Source organism: Oryctolagus cuniculus, chromosome 13 (assembly GCF_051225735.1).
Source record: "Oryctolagus cuniculus isolate XC-2025 breed Fujian yellow rabbit chromosome 13, ASM5122573v1, whole genome shotgun sequence".
In the NCBI taxonomy this organism is placed as follows: domain Eukaryota; kingdom Metazoa; phylum Chordata; class Mammalia; order Lagomorpha; family Leporidae; genus Oryctolagus; species Oryctolagus cuniculus.
In genome coordinates this window covers 1,896,359-1,912,641 of record NC_142879.1, presented here as the reverse complement: position 1 = coordinate 1,912,641, position 16,283 = coordinate 1,896,359, and the positions used below count along the sequence as shown (strand labels likewise).

General features: G+C 57.0%; 1 long non-coding RNA gene across 1 annotated transcript; it reads left to right on the top strand.

The window, feature by feature from the left end:
- Window positions 1-14,599: 14,599 nt before the first annotated feature.
- LOC138844908 (uncharacterized) lies at window positions 14,600-16,004 on the top strand. Its single transcript, XR_011381321.2, has 2 exons — window positions 14,600-14,944; window positions 15,612-16,004. It is a non-coding gene; the product is annotated as an uncharacterized LOC138844908 (long non-coding RNA).
- The last annotated feature ends 279 nt before the right edge of the window (window positions 16,005-16,283 follow it).

Here is a 16,283-nt window from a genome sequence, read left to right as displayed (position 1 = left end):
AGGCGGAGCTCTCTGTGTGTGTATAGACCGGCGGAACTTTCTGTGTGTGTATAGACAGGTGGAGCTCTCTGTGTGTGTATAGACAAGCAGAGCTCTCTCTCTCTGTGTGTATAGACAGGCGGAGCTCTCTCTCTGTGTATAGACAGGCAGAGCTCTCTGTGTGTGTATAGACAGGCGGAGCTCTCTGTGTATGTATAGACAGGCAGAGCTCTCTGTGTGTGTATAGACAGGCGGAGCTCTCTGTGTGTGTATAGACAGGCGAGCTCTCTGTGTGTGTATAGACAGGCAGAGCTCTCTGTGTGTGTATAGACAGGCAGAGCTCTCTGTGTGTGTATAGACAGGCGGAGCTCTCTGTGTGTGTATAGACAGGCGGAACTTTCTGTGTGTGTATAGACAGGTGGAGCTCTCTGTGTGTGTATAGACAAGCAGAGCTCTCTCTCTCTGTGTGTATAGACAGGCGGAGCTCTCTCTCTGTGTATAGACAGGCAGAGCTCTCTGTGTGTGTATAGACAGGCGGAGCTCTCTGTGTATGTATAGACAGGCAGAGCTCTCTGTGTGTGTATAGACAGGCGGAGCTCTCTGTGTGTGTATAGACAGGCGAGCTCTCTGTGTGTGTATAGACAGGCAGAGCTCTCTGTGTGTGTATAGACAGGCGGAGCTCTCTCTGTGTGTGTATAGACAGGCGGAGCTCTCTGTGTGTGTATAGACAGGCGGAGCTCTCTGTGTGTATAGACAAGCAGAGCTCTCTCTCTCTCTGTGTATAGACAGGTGGAGCTCTCTGTGTGTGTATAGACAGGCAGAGCTCTCTGTGTGTGTATAGACAAGCAGAGCTCTCTGTGTGTGTATAGACAGGCGGAGCTCTCTGTGTATGTATAGACAGGCGGAGCTCTCTGTGTGTGTATAGACAGGCGGAGCTCTCTGTGTATGTATAGACAGGCGGAGCTCTCTGTGTGTGTATAGACAGGCGGAGCTCTCTGTGTGTGTATAGACAGGCAGAGCTCTCTCTCTCTGTGTATAGACAGGCGGAGCTCTCTGTGTGTGTATAGACAGGCAGAGCTCTCTCTGTGTGTGTATAGACAGGCGGAGCTCTCTCTGTGTGTGTATAGACAGGCGGAGCTCTCTGTGTGTGTACAGACAGGCAGATCTCTCTGTGTGTGTATAGACAGGCAGAGCTCTCTGTGTTTATAGACAGGCGGAGCTCTCTGTGTGTGTATAGACAGGCAGAGCTCTGTGTGTGTGTATAGACAGGCGGAGCTCTCTGTGTGTGTATAGACAGGCGGAGCTCTCTGTGTATGTATAGACAGGCGGAGCTCTCTCTGTGTGTGTATAGACAGGCGAGCTCTCTTGTATGTATAGACAGGTGGAGCTCTCTGTGTGTGTATAGACAGGCAGAGCTCTCTGTGTGTGTATAGACAGGCGGAGCTCTCTGTGTGTGTATAGACAGGCAGAGCTCTCTGTGTGTGTATAGACAGGCAGAGCTCTCTCTCTGTGTGTATAGACAGGCAGAGCTATCTATCTGTGTGTATTGACAGGCGGAGCTCTCACAGTGTGTGTATAGACAGGCGGAGCTCTCTGTGTGTGTATAGACAGGTGGAGCTCTCTCTGTGTGTGTATAGACAGGCAGAGCTCTCTCTCTGTGTGTATAGACAGGCGGAGCTCTCTGTGTGTGTATAGACAGGCAGAGCTCTCTGTGTGTGTATAGACAGGCGGAGCTCTCTGTGTGTGTATAGACAGGCAGAGCTCTCTCTGTGTGTATAGACAGGCAGAGCTCTCTCTGTGTGTATAGACAGGCAGAGCTCTCTCTGTGTGTGTATAGACAGGCAGAGCTCTCTCTCTCTCTGTGTATAGACAGGCGGAGCTCTCTGTGTGTGTATAGACCGGCGGAACTTTCTGTGTGTGTATAGACAGGTGGAGCTCTCTGTGTGTGTATAGACAAGCAGAGCTCTCTCTCTCTGTGTGTATAGACAGGCGGAGCTCTCTCTCTGTGTATAGACAGGCAGAGCTCTCTGTGTGTGTATAGACAGGCGGAGCTCTCTGTGTATGTATAGACAGGCAGAGCTCTCTGTGTGTGTATAGACAGGCGGAGCTCTCTGTGTGTGTATAGACAGGCGAGCTCTCTGTGTGTGTATAGACAGGCAGAGCTCTCTGTGTGTGTATAGACAGGCGGAGCTCTCTCTGTGTGTGTATAGACAGGCGGAGCTCTCTGTGTGTGTATAGACAGGCGGAGCTCTCTGTGTGTATAGACAAGCAGAGCTCTCTCTCTCTCTGTGTATAGACAGGTGGAGCTCTCTGTGTGTGTATAGACAGGCAGAGCTCTCTGTGTGTGTATAGACAAGCAGAGCTCTCTGTGTGTATATAGACAGGCGGAGCTCTCTGTGTATGTATAGACAGGCGGAGCTCTCTGTGTGTGTATAGACAGGCGGAGCTCTCTGTGTATGTATAGACAGGCGGAGCTCTCTGTGTGTGTATAGACAGGCAGAGCTCTCTGTGTGTGTATAGACAGGCAGAGCTCTCTCTCTCTGTGTATAGACAGGCGGAGCTCTCTGTGTGTGTATAGACAGGCAGAGCTCTCTCTGTGTGTGTATAGACAGGCGGAGCTCTCTCTGTGTGTGTATAGACAGGCGGAGCTCTCTGTGTGTGTACAGACAGGCAGATCTCTCTGTGTGTGTATAGACAGGCAGAGCTCTCTGTGTTTATAGACAGGCGGAGCTCTCTGTGTGTGTATAGACAGGCAGAGCTCTGTGTGTGTGTATAGACAGGCGGAGCTCTCTGTGTGTGTATAGACAGGCGGAGCTCTCTGTGTATGTATAGACAGGCGGAGCTCTCTCTGTGTGTGTATAGACAGGCGAGCTCTCTTGTATGTATAGACAGGTGGAGCTCTCTGTGTGTGTATAGACAGGCAGAGCTCTCTGTGTGTGTATAGACAGGCGGAGCTCTCTGTGTATGTATAGACAGGCGGAGCTCTCTGTGTGTGTATAGACAGGCGGAGCTCTCTGTGTGTGTATAGACAGGCAGAGCTCTCTCTCTCTGTGTATAGACAGGCGGAGCTCTCTGTGTGTGTACAGACAGGCAGAGCTCTCTCTGTGTGTGTATAGACAGGCAGAGCTCTCTGTGTTTATAGACAGGCGGAGCTCTCTGTGTGTGTATAGACAGGCAGAGCTCTGTGTGTGTGTATAGACAGGCGGAGCTCTCTGTGTGTGTATAGACAGGCGGAGCTCTCTGTGTATGTATAGACAGGCGGAGCTCTCTCTGTGTGTGTATAGACAGGCGAGCTCTCTTGTATGTATAGACAGGTGGAGCTCTCTGTGTGTGTATAGACAGGCAGAGCTCTCTGTGTGTGTATAGACAGGCGGAGCTCTCTGTGTGTGTATAGACAGGCAGAGCTCTCTGTGTGTGTATAGACAGGCAGAGCTCTCTCTCTGTGTGTATAGACAGGCAGAGCTATCTATCTGTGTGTATTGACAGGCGGAGCTCTCACAGTGTGTGTATAGACAGGCGGAGCTCTCTGTGTGTGTATAGACAGGCGGAGCTCTCTCTGTGTGTGTATAGACAGGCAGAGCTCTCTCTCTGTGTGTATAGACAGGCGGAGCTCTCTGTGTGTGTATAGACAGGCAGAGCTCTCTGTGTGTGTATAGACAGGCGGAGCTCTCTCTCTGTGTATAGACAGGCAGAGCTCTCTCTGTGTGTATAGACAGGCAGAGCTCTCTGTGTGTGTATAGACAGGCAGAGCTCTCTCTGTGTGTGTATAGACAGGCAGAGCTCTCTCTCTCTCTGTGTATAGACAGGCGGAGCTCTCTGTGTGTGTATAGACAGGCGGAACTTTCTGTGTGTGTATAGACAGGTGGAGCTCTCTGTGTGTGTATAGACAAGCAGAGCTCTCTCTCTCTGTGTGTATAGACAGGCGGAGCTCTCTCTCTGTGTATAGACAGGCAGAGCTCTCTGTGTGTGTATAGACAGGCGGAGCTCTCTGTGTATGTATAGACAGGCAGAGCTCTCTGTGTGTGTATAGACAGGCGAGCTCTCTGTGTGTGTATAGACAGGCGAGCTCTCTGTGTGTGTATAGACAGGCAGAGCTCTCTGTGTGTGTATAGACAGGCGGAGCTCTCTCTGTGTGTGTATAGACAGGCGGAGCTCTCTGTGTGTGTATAGACAGGCGGAGCTCTCTGTGTGTATAGACAAGCAGAGCTCTCTCTCTCTCTGTGTATAGACAGGTGGAGCTCTCTGTGTGTGTATAGACAGGCAGAGCTCTCTGTGTGTGTATAGACAAGCAGAGCTCTCTGTGTGTGTATAGACAGGCGGAGCTCTCTGTGTATGTATAGACAGGCGGAGCTCTCTGTGTGTGTATAGACAGGCGGAGCTCTCTGTGTATGTATAGACAGGCGGAGCTCTCTGTGTGTGTATAGACAGGCAGAGCTCTCTGTGTGTGTATAGACAGGCAGAGCTCTCTCTCTCTGTGTATAGACAGGCGGAGCTCTCTGTGTGTGTATAGACAGGCAGAGCTCTCTCTGTGTGTGTATAGACAGGCGGAGCTCTCTCTGTGTGTGTATAGACAGGCGGAGCTCTCTGTGTGTGTACAGACAGGCAGATCTCTCTGTGTGTGTATAGACAGGCAGAGCTCTCTGTGTTTATAGACAGGCGGAGCTCTCTGTGTGTGTATAGACAGGCAGAGCTCTGTGTGTGTGTATAGACAGGCGGAGCTCTCTGTGTGTGTATAGACAGGCGGAGCTCTCTGTGTATGTATAGACAGGCGGAGCTCTCTCTGTGTGTGTATAGACAGGCGAGCTCTCTTGTATGTATAGACAGGTGGAGCTCTCTGTGTGTGTATAGACAGGCAGAGCTCTCTGTGTGTGTATAGACAGGCGGAGCTCTCTGTGTATGTATAGACAGGCGGAGCTCTCTGTGTGTGTATAGACAGGCAGAGCTCTCTGTGTGTGTATAGACAGGCAGAGCTCTCTCTCTCTGTGTATAGACAGGCGGAGCTCTCACAGTGTGTGTATAGACAGGCAGAGCTCTCTCTGTGTGTGTATAGACAGGCGGAGCTCTCTGTGTGTGTACAGACAGGCAGATCTCTCTGTGTGTGTATAGACAGGCAGAGCTCTCTGTGTTTATAGACAGGCGGAGCTCTCTGTGTATGTATAGACAGGCAGAGCTCTGTGTGTGTGTATAGACAGGCGGAGCTCTCTGTGTGTGTATAGACAGGCGGAGCTCTCTGTGTATGTATAGACAGGCGGAGCTCTCTCTGTGTGTGTATAGACAGGCAGAGCTCTCTGTGTTTATAAACAGGCGAAGCTCTCTGTGTATGTATAGACAGGCAGAGCTCTCTGTGTGTGTATAGACAGGCAGAGCTCTCTCTCCCTGTGTATAGACAGGCGGAGCTCTCTCTGTGTGTGTATAGACAGGCAGAGCTCTCTGTGTGTATAGACAGGCAGAGCTCTCTCTGTGTGTATAGACAGGCGGAGCTCTCTGTGTGTGTATAGACAGGCAGAGCTCTCTCTGTGTGTATAGACAGGCGGAGCTGCCTCAGTCCTGTCCATCCTCCCCACATCCCCATGGGGCAGGGGCGGGGTTGCCCTTATTATACCCATTGAGCGGATGAGGACCAGGCGAGTTGTTCAAGGTCCCAGCGTCTGAACGTTTGACCCAGATCCGCCCTGTTACATTGATTTGTCAGCCCTCAAGGGGATGTGGGGCTGGGGTTTTCAGCAGCAGCTGCTGTGGGAAGCGAGGCCGTGTGGGCGGCCCAGACATCCAGGGCAGGCTCCAGCCGGCTGACCCCGAGTGGCTTCCTGGACCAGCGTGCATAGCTCCCGGGGAGTGCAGTGGTGTTGGCCGGGGCTGCACAGCGCGGGGCCAGCAGTGACTCCTGCTCTGCCTGTCGCTGGGACCTCTTGCCCCTCAGAGGTGCCCCGGGCTCCTCCTGCCCCACTGCACGGTGACGTCCCCAGCACCTGCTGCTCCCGCCTCTCTCTTCCTCATCTGCGCCGCTGCTGGAGTCCGCTGCTTTCCGCCTCTTGACTGAGTCCCTCCCCGTCCTCTCTGCTCAGCTTGGACCCCTCCAGCCTCGCGCCTGGACATCCTGGTGGTCCGTCCTGTCCCCCTGCCCCCTGCCCCAGCCACACCCACATCCGCCCTCCGCGCCAGCAGGAAAATACGGCTCCTCTGCTTCACACGGCCTCTGCCTCTTCCTACACCCCAGCACAGACCGCCAAAGCGAAAGGGCAGCCCGGGAGCGGCGGAAATATGTGCAAGTCACGAATCCGATAAACGACGCGTGGCCAGCACAGATACAGATGTCCTACAGCTGAGCAGCAGAAACCGCCGACCCGACAAACGGGCAAAAGCCGCGAACTCAGAGTTGTCCACAGAAGACACGCAGACGGCCAAGAACACGGGCAGAGCTTCTCGGCGTCCACTCAACGCCAGGGAAACGTAAACAAACCACGCGAGATCCCAGCTCACACGCGTGAGGATGGCTGCTGTCAAAACCCCCAAGTGGAAAATGACAAGTGTCGGCCAGGCTGTGCGGAGTGGAAGCCTTATTCTTAGCTCCTGGGAGCCGAAAGGCGTACAGCGGCTGCGAGGACCGTGACCATTCCTAAGAGCATTTGATGTAGAATTACCACGTGCTCCTCAAAATTTGTCCACACACATGCACACGCCAAAAGTGACAGCAGGGACTCAAGAAATCACCGCACGTCCATGTCCGTGACAGCAGGCGTCACAACTCACACACCGGTCGGCAGCCGGGCGCTGGCACAGTAAGTGTGGGAGCTACGTTGGGACGGCCACCGGCAGTGCCCAGGGAGCACGTGGGGAGTGTCGCGTTGTCCCTTGTCTGCAGTGCTAGGGCAGGCAGCTCGCAGGGACGGAGAGCAGGCCCCGGAGGCGGGGTGAGGAAGCAGTGCCTCCTGGGCAGTCCCCACGCGGGGTGATGCCAAGGTAATGGACGTGGGGAGTGGTGATGGCCGTCTGCGTTGCGCGTGTCCGTGACACAGACTCAAAACGGCACACGCTATGGGAAGCACATCTCAGCACGCTACGCGCTCTGCTCTGCGGCCAGTAGGGCACAACCGCGATGGCTGAGCCTGCCCAGAGGCACCTCCGTGGCCCAGGATGGCCTAGCCACGACAAGGCCCCCACGGGCCACGCTCCCCAGCTCACACACAGCCCCCCAGACTGGGCATCGCTGCCCCACTGGAGGCCTCCTCTGTCTCGGGCAGGGGTCCCTGTGCAGAGCTCGCCTGGACGCCTCCTCTCGCTGCCCTGGGAGCTCCTGGCAGAGCCGCTGCTGCAGGCGAGTGGCTGGGAATGGGCCACCGCTGTTGACCCGGCTGGGGGAAGGGGGCAGTCTCTGGGCTTCAGGGAGCCGCGGGGGGGCTGCTGCATAGCCCCGCGTGGCCACAGAGGAAGGGCGGCTCTGGCGGACGCCCGTGCCCCGCGCAGCGTCAGGCTGGGTTCGCTGGTCGCCGACGGCTGTCAGGTGCCCCGTGTAGACTGCTGCGGTTGGGACTGCTCAGGTTTGCATCCTAGGGTGATGTGTTGGAATCTCGGTGCCCAGGGTGGTGAGGCTGAGAGGGGCTGGGACCCGGCGGGACGGGCGGGGTACAGGTGCGGTGCTAGGCAGGGGTTGGTGTCGCTCCCTTTGGAGGGCCTTGCTGTGTGGGCTGTGAAGCCATCACCACCAGGGCCTCGCCCTTCACCTCCAGACCAGGAGCTCAGCAACCTTTCCTTCCGGGGTGCGGCCTCAGGGGCTTTGTCACAGCGACAGAACGCAGACAGGGACAAGCTCGTTCCCAGTCGGCGTCAGCGCCAGGTTCAGCAAGAGAACCACGAGGAAAAGGAAACCTCTCCGCATCGTCCCTAGGATCGCTCTGCGGAGAGGGGTTTTCACTAAAACCTTACGACGACCCCTTCCCTCGCCTCTCTATTCTGACTTTAAAGCCGACGTCTACACTTCAGCGCGAACAGTTACTAAACCGGCACTCGCTACTGTTTCCAGATGTGCCTGCCACTACCATCAAAGGTCTACCCTCAGCCAAAGGCATTCTTTTTATTTATTTATTTATTTTTTTAATTTTTTTTATTTTTGACAGGCAGAGTGGACAGTGAGAGAGAGAGACAGAGAGAAAGGTCTTCCTTTTGCCGTTGGTTCACCCTTCAATGGCCGCCGCGGCCGGCGCACAGTGCTGATCCGATGGCAGGAGCCAGGAGCCAGGTGCTTTTCCTGGTCTCCCATGGGGTGCAGGGCCCAAGCACCTGGGCCATCCTCCACTGTACTCCCTGGCCACAGCAGAGGGCTGGCCTGGAAGAGGGGCAACCGGGACAGAATCCGGCGCCCCGACCGGGACTAGAACCCGGTGTGCCGGCGCCGCTAGGCGGAGGATTAGCCTAGTGAGCCACGGCGCCGGCTAAGGCATTCTTTTTTTTTTAATTGCACCAGTGATGTATTCAGCACGTGCAAGGCTGGTCTAACAGTGGAAGGTTCAGGGAGGGCATGTGGCACAGAGGTTAAGCTGCCGCCCAGGTGCCCGCGTCCCTTGCCAGAATGTTCCAGTCCCAGCTGCTGTGCACGTCTGATCAACTTCCCGCTAATGCATCTGGGAGGCCATGGGTGATGGCTCTGCTTGCGTTCCCGCCACCCTCACGGGAGGCCCAGATGGAGCACCTGGCTCCTGGGCTTCAGCCTGGTCCAGCCCTGGCTGTTGCGGGCAACTGGAGTGAACCAGGGAATGGGAGCTTCGTCTCTCTCCCTGTGTGTGTGTCTCTGCCTCTCTGCCTTTCCCATAAATGAACAAATCCTGAAAAAGAAAGTGGAAATATTCATCCATGTAACTCACCATGTTAACTGTACTAGAATGAGACTTTCAAAAATCTTTAGCTGGATGGGCCGGCGGCGTGGCTCACTTGGTTAATCCCCTACCTGCGGCGCTGACATCCCATATGGGTGCAGGTTCTAGTCCCGGTTGCTCCTCTTCCAGGCCAGCTCTCGGCTATGGCCTGGGAAGGCAGTGGAGGATGGCCCAAGTGCTTGGGCCCTGCACCCCATGGGAGACCAGGAGGAAGCACCTGGCTCCTGGCTTCAGATCGGTGCAGTGCCGGCCGTAGCAGCCATTTAGGGGGTGAACCAACTGTCTGTTTCTCTCTCTCACTGGCTGTAACTCTACCTGTCAAATAATAATAATAAAAAAAAACCTTTAGCTGACAAACGTTGTACATATGTGATGTTCTGATATAGGTATACACTGTGAATGTTTTAATCAGTGTGGACATATCTACCTCCTCAGACATTAATCATCCTTTTTTTTTTTTTTTTTTTTGACAGGCAGAGTGGACAGTGAGAGAGAGAGACAGAGAGAAAGGTCTTCCTTTGCCGTTGGTTCACCCTCCAATGGCTGCCGCGGCCGGCGCACCGCGCTGATCCGGTGGCAGGAGCCAGGAGCTTCTCCTGGTCTCCCATGGGGTGCAGGGCCCAAGCACCTGGGCCATCCTCCACTGTACTCCCTGGCCACAGCAGAGGGCTGGCCTGGAAGAGGGGCAACCGGGACAGAATCCGGCGCCCCGACCGGGACTAGAACCCGGTGTGCCGGCGCCGCTAGGCGGAGGATTAGCCTAGTGAGCCGCGGCGCCGGCCCTAATCATCCTTTTTATAAAAAGATTCATTAATCTTTAAAAGATTCTTCCGGGCTCCCATGGGGGTGCAGGCCCAGAACTTGGCCCGGGCTCTGCTGCCTTTCCAGGGGCACTGGCAGGGAGCGGGACCGGAAGCGGAGCAGCTGGGCTCGAGCCGGCGCCCGTATGGGAGCTGGCGTTGCAGGCAGCGGCTTTACCCACTAGATCACAATACAGGCCCCCGTTGAACATTTCTCTAAGACAAAAACATTCAAAATCCTTTCTTATACTTTTCGTTTTAGAGAGCTATGCAGGGCATGATCATTGAAGTCACGGAGCTGTGCAAAGGGACAGCAGACCTGCCCCTCCCCCCGTGGCACCTGCGGGTCAGCCTCGCCCAGGCCTGGTCACCAGCCTGCCGCTCGCCATCGTCTGGGGAAGTCTAGCTCAACAGGAGAGAGACGGCTGCGTGTGAGCTGCGGGTGCTGCCCTCGCCGTGTGCGTCTGCTGGGAGGGCACCAGGGCACCGTGGGAGGCCAGGCTCAGGCTGCCGCACCCGCTCACGCCCCTCCCGGCCGCTGCTCGTTGCGGGCCGACCCTGGGGTCCTTGGCCCGTGGACCCTTGGCTGACGGAGAGTTCTCCCCTTTCTAGAAGGACAGTGGCGACCCACACTCTGCAGTGGCCCTGCTTCCACATGAGGCTCTGGGCTCTAGGACTTCACGTGAATTTGGGGGGCACAATGCACCCCTAAAGTCCCCTCATTTAACGTCCCCACAACGGTTGAAGGATTTGCTGTCACTCCACTCCACACAGCGTCAATGGCTCAGCCAGAGCGACAAGGCTGGGCTCGGAGGTGCGGCTGGCTGGCTCCCCTCCCGGCTCTCCCGGTTACGTAAGCACACACCTTGCTGCTCCGAGCTGGGTAAATATCTGTCAGCCAGCGGAGCCCGGGCCTGCTCACCATTACATAATGATTCAGTTCCCTTTCAAAATATTTACCGAGTGTCTGCTACTGTAAGTGTTCCAGGCCCAGGGTTCCTGGCCGAGAGCATGGTGAGGAGAGGCAGACACGGGCACGCACACTTCTGCGAGAAAGCGCCAGGGGCGGTGGGGCCCGGCGAGGCGGCTCAGCTCCGACGGTGACAAACAGATCTCACCTCCTGTGCGGGTGACCAGGGTGCAGGAGAAGGGGCTGGTGTCCACAAGGCGTCCACTCTCTCAGGACACGGGGCTGGTGCCTACGGGGGCGTCCACTCTCTCAGGGTGTGGGGCTGGTGCCCACGGGGGCGTCCACTCTCTCAGGGTGTGGGGCTGGTGCCCACGGAGGCGTCCACTCTCTCAGGACACAAGGCTGTTGCCCACGGGGGCGTCCACTCTCTCAGGGTGTGGTGCTGGTGCCCACAGGGGCGTCCACTCTCTCAGGACACGAGGCCGGTGCCCATGGAGTTGTCCACTCTCTCTCAGGAGGGGGGCAGCTGGTTGTCGAGCCAGTCACTCTGAGCACGGAGCAGCCCCGGTTCCTGAGACACAAGGAAGCCAGAGGGCAGCCCCCTGTTGTGTCTTTGGGAAAAGGACACAGGAGGTGACCGCAGCCGATCTCCCTGTCTACTTCCGAGCATGCTGTGTGTGGCCCGTGAACTGGGGGCCCCAGGGCTGGCGCAGCTGCCCCCTCACAGTGCACCCACGCGCGCCCGCGGCAGAGCAGCAGCCTGTAATAAGCAGCCAGCGAGCTCCGTGGGCTTCAAAGAAAGACCCCTGCAGGCACGAAAGTCTAACAGTATTCACCTGAGCACAGCACCCAGCCTCCCAGCCTTCCAGGGAGGGCGAGCCTGCCAACCCGAGGGGGCGGGGGCAGAGGTGCTCCCCCCACCCGCACGCGCCGCGTCAGCCTCGCGGCAGGGAAAGGCTGCTGGGGCTTCTCTCTCCAGGCGCAGTCAAGAACACCTTCGGGCTCCGCGAGTCGTCCTCGGCTTCCGCCTGCACGCAGAGCTCACGCCTGCATTCCAGGAACGAACCTTTGTGGAGGGCCTTCCCGGCGGGCGGGGCGCGCCGGGCACAAGACACTCGGACTGGGGGTGGGCGTGACGGCAACACGCGTGGGAACGGAGCGTGCGTCCTCCCCTGCGCCAGGCAGGCGTAGCTTTGGAGTTGATGGCTCCATGGGGTCCTCAGGCATCAGAGTGGCAGACAGGGCCGGCGCTGTGGCACAGGGGGTTAAGCTGCCTGCCGTCTGCGGCGCCCATATGGGCACCGGTTCTAGTCCCGGCTGCTCCACTTCTGACCCAGCTCCCTGCTAATACACCTGGGGAAGCAGTGGAGGATGGCCCAAATGCTTGGGCCCCTGCACTCGTGCGGGAGACCCAGAAGAAGCTCCTGGCTCCTGGCTTCGGATCAGCCCAGCTCTGGCCTTTGTGGCCATTTGGGGAGTGAGCCAGTGGATGGAAGACCTCCCTCTCTCTCTCTCTCTCTCTCTCTCTGTAACTCTGCCCTTCAAATTAAAAAATAACTTAAAAAAAAAAAAAAAACCCAGCAGTATACAGAAAGCCTCGTTGAGCTCCAGCCTGTGTGGGAGCGAGGTCTCAGCCAAAATAATAGGAAACGGTCTTCTCACGTGGGCTTTGCGGGGCTGGCACGCATATCCTGGCGGGCACTGGTGCTCGGGGTGACGTGGGCCCGCTCGTTCCTGGCTAGGTGGCAGCAGAACCGGTGCCCACCATGGGCTTCCGCCCAGTTGCGGGGCAGGGCTGCCCGGAGGGCAGGGGCCCCAGGGCTCTAACCCAGCCGCGGGTCCTAGGGACCGACTTCCTGCCCCCTGCCAAGGTTCACTTGTTGCATCCACTCCACTGGTTAAGGGCTGTGTGGAGAGCTGGCCGGCATCATTCCTGGGGGTGTCTGTGAGGGGGCTCAGTGGACCCCGAGGAGGACCCGCCCGCACCGGCAGGGCAGGCGTCCTGGGTCCCCCATAGCCAGGCGAGCTCCGAGTCCCCGCGCTGCGGCCCCTGCCTCCTCCCGCCCGGGACCCCACAGCGTTCCCGGTGCTCAGGCCCCGCGATCTGAGGCTCTCAGCTGTGGCCGGGGAACGCCGGTGCTCAGGCCCCGCGATCTGAGGCTCTCAGCCGCGGCCGGGGAACGCCGGGCCGGCACCGCGGCTCTCCAGCTAGTGGCCCTGGTGACTGCACAGGCCCAGTCTGTCACATCCCCCACACAGCCCCCCACACCCCCTCAGTCCTGGCCCACGCAGAACCTGGAGGCCCCACCCTCCGGCCACGCCTCACTGGGCTTTGCTTGGGACATGTTCCTTGGCTCACGGCTGCAGGCGCCCTCAGGGGACAGACAATGTCCCCTGGCCTCTCTGTAGCAAGAACTCCCCGGAAGCGCCCCCCGCAGACTTCCTCCGGGGTCTCCATCGCCTGCATTCAAGTCCTGCGCTTGCTCCCCAGCCAGCGCCCGACGCAGGAGATGGGATCGCGGTGACTCAGCCCCGGGCTTGGAGGACACGTGTGGTTCCTGGAAAAACGGGACCGCAGGGCCATCGTAGGTCGGTAGGAGGGAGGTGGGAAGGCGGCAGTGCAGGGGGGAGGGGACCTGACCCCGCCTCCGGGGGCGCTCGTCCTGCCGGCCTGAGCCGGGCTGATCCAGAGCGCACTGCCCAGGACGTGCTGTGCCGTATCCTCCCTGGGTCGTATTACTCCACCTTGACCTGAAGCCAAATGATGCATAAGAGTTCTAAATTGGTTTATGGCGAGGGCCGGCGAGCTGATGTCATTTGTCAAACGTGGCACTCTAGAATTATCCACCCGCTTGAAACCATGCAAAGGCTGCTCCATGGAATATTTATGGGAACGAGAACGTGGCTTTGCGAGAGAAACAGAGCACCCTGCCACCTACTCGGCGCAGAATAGCCGAGGGCTGGTGCAGCCCCTGGCCACGGTGGCTGGCGACGGCCATGGGCTCCGAGCTTCGTGTCGGCGGCACTGTTAGCGGTGCTGAGCCTCTGGACACACAGCCGCCACCTTCCAGGTTCAGCCTGCGCTTCCGGCTGGGATGCCCTCCCGTGCCGGAGCCTCCGGCTGGCTGTGGAGTGCAGCCCTGTTTGGAAGACCCTGCCCAGACGCACCCGGGGCTCCCTACAACCCAGCAGCTGGGCCTCCCCCCACAGCCCCTGACTCAGCAGGTCCGGGTGGGACCCAAGAATTCGCGTTTCAAACAAATGCCCAGGTCTGCTGCTGCTGCCGGCGGCCAGCGGCCCTGTCGGCTCTGGAGGCCCGGAGCTAAGGGCAGCTTCCTATCTCAGAGAGCTTGGAGAGAGCTGGCGGCAAAGGGCGGCGACAGCAGCCAAGCGCGTGCACGCCTTCGCACGCCCCCTCGGGCCTTAGATGAAAAGGTACCGGCGACCACGCACAGACCGCGAGGGAGAAAGGGGGACCCCTGGAAGGCAGGAGAACCCCTCCCTCGGTGGGGCACGGCCTCACAGATCAGAACTCCGAGGTGCAAGACTGGCGGCCTGCTGGTACGCAGAGCCGGGAGCCTGCTGGAGGGTACCTGCCACCCGCGTCCAGGAGAAGCCTGGGTTCTGTTGGGAAGCGGCCGGCACGCCCAGGAGTCTGAGACGGAGCAGCTAGCAGCGCCTCTGTCCCTAGTGGTTCAGGGCAGGCCCGGCTGGTTGTGCCTCTGCCACCACGCTAAGCACAGTCTACTCTTCTCCCCGCCCTCAAGGCCCGGGGGTCCCTGCAAGGTGCAGAGGTGGGGGCAGGGGGCTCCACGGGGTGTGGCCCGGTGTGCCAGCCACGCAAGCCGCACTGGCGCTCCCTGCAGGCTGCCGGCCTCCGACAGGGCGCAGCCCCCGGCTGGCCAGTGACCACAGCCCTCAGCGTGTCGCAGTGCAGGTCCGTCCAAGTCCTGTGAAATCGGAAACTTCCAATTTGGTCTTGGGTTTGACACAGTCATTTCCAAGCAGAGCTATTAAAAGCATTGCTTACCGAAGGCCGCGCTCGGTCTGCGCGGGCGGAGGGCGCGAGGGAGGGGTACCGGCTTGGGTTTCCTCCGGCCGCGTCCGGGCAGGATGGCTGAGACGGCCTATCTCAGAGACGCGTGACTGGGCTGCTGGCCTGTCCAGGAGACCAGCGTTCTCCTTGCCTGAGATCACCTGGGAGGGCCAGCAGCCCCCACCCTGCTCCCCGGGATCAGCCGCCAGGCCCCGGCCCGCAGGCACCCAAGGCAGGCTCTGGGGGGCGGCTGTTCGGGCAGGAAGCTCACTGCTCGGCTGTCGCCGTTTCTTCTTCTTCCTGCAAGCCACACACCTGCCCCATCAGGTCGGACCTGATCTGGCTTCCAGTAGGTTTTGTTGGGTCTCAGAGGGATTGTGTCACCCAGCCCTGAAGTGCACCTGCCCCCGGGGGAGTTGGGAGCTGTTTGAGGGCAGGGCTGCACAGAGAGTGCCTGGGGAGATGACTCGGCCAGAAAGAGCCGGTGTTTACCGGACGCATTCTAGAAGCTACCGTTTCCATCAGCCATTGCACTGTGGATCTGACGCCAGCGCGCAAAGCTTGGGAGAGCAATAGGCGAGAATCCCAGAAAACCCGGAAACCAAGAGAGCAGAAGGCGGCTCCAAGGGAGTCACTTAGAAGTTGGATAAATGGAATTAAGAATTTATTTTGCTGCCAAAGAAATCGCTTTTGAAATGCACGCATTTTCTCATATGCACCTTTTTCATGTGTTGTGCAAAAAACCCTCACATTTTTAATGCATTTTCTCATGAACGTTTTGAAGCGCCTCCCTGTGTTAGCAGAAACCAGGGCTAATATTTTACTATTTCAGTCTGTGCTCGCCTAAACTTTTTCTATATACAAATATGTAGATTTTTAAGTAAGTGGAATCACACTGCATATCTTGCTTTGCATGGTTTGGTTTTAACATTTTTATATAAATTTTTTCATGACTTCACCATTTCATCAAAATTTCTTCAACAACATGTTTTTTAAACTATTTCCTTTCTCTTCAGATATCTACATTTTTTCCAGCTTTGGCCATGGTGACTAACGCAAATGGTGTGAGAAATGCAACCGTGCCCCTTTGAAGTCTGGCACAAATCGTGGAAACGCCTTCGGAAAGCCACGCCAGCTGCTGTGAGCGGTGCTCCTCCTGAGAGACGCACGGATGTGCTGGAGCAAACGGAGTATCGCATCTCGATGTCCCTTTCTGGGCCGCCATGAGCGCTGGCCATTTCTTAATGCCTTCAATGCATGTTTTTATCTCTTCAAATCGTCGGTAACGTTTGCTGTTCTTCCTACGAAGGAACTGATTTCCTTATTGATCATATGAACGCGACATAGCGAAGGCTGTTAAATCTTTACGCGTTAATAAAATACCACTTGGATTTTTTATGTGCAGAAAAGTTTACATTTTATGAAATAAGAATCTGTAATTTATGGTCAGATTCCTTTCTCAAATGTAAGATAAATATTTTTCTGAATTTTATTTTAATTTCTAAAATCACTGCTACGTTTTCTGCACTTACCCCTGAAATTCCTCTGGAATTTATTTGGTGTGTGGTGTGAGGTAAGGATCTTTTTTTTTTTTTAAAGATTTGTTGTGCCAATCCGAAGCCAGGAGCTTCTTCCAGGTCTCCCACATGGGTGCAGGGGCCCAAGCACTTGGGCCATCTTCTACTGCT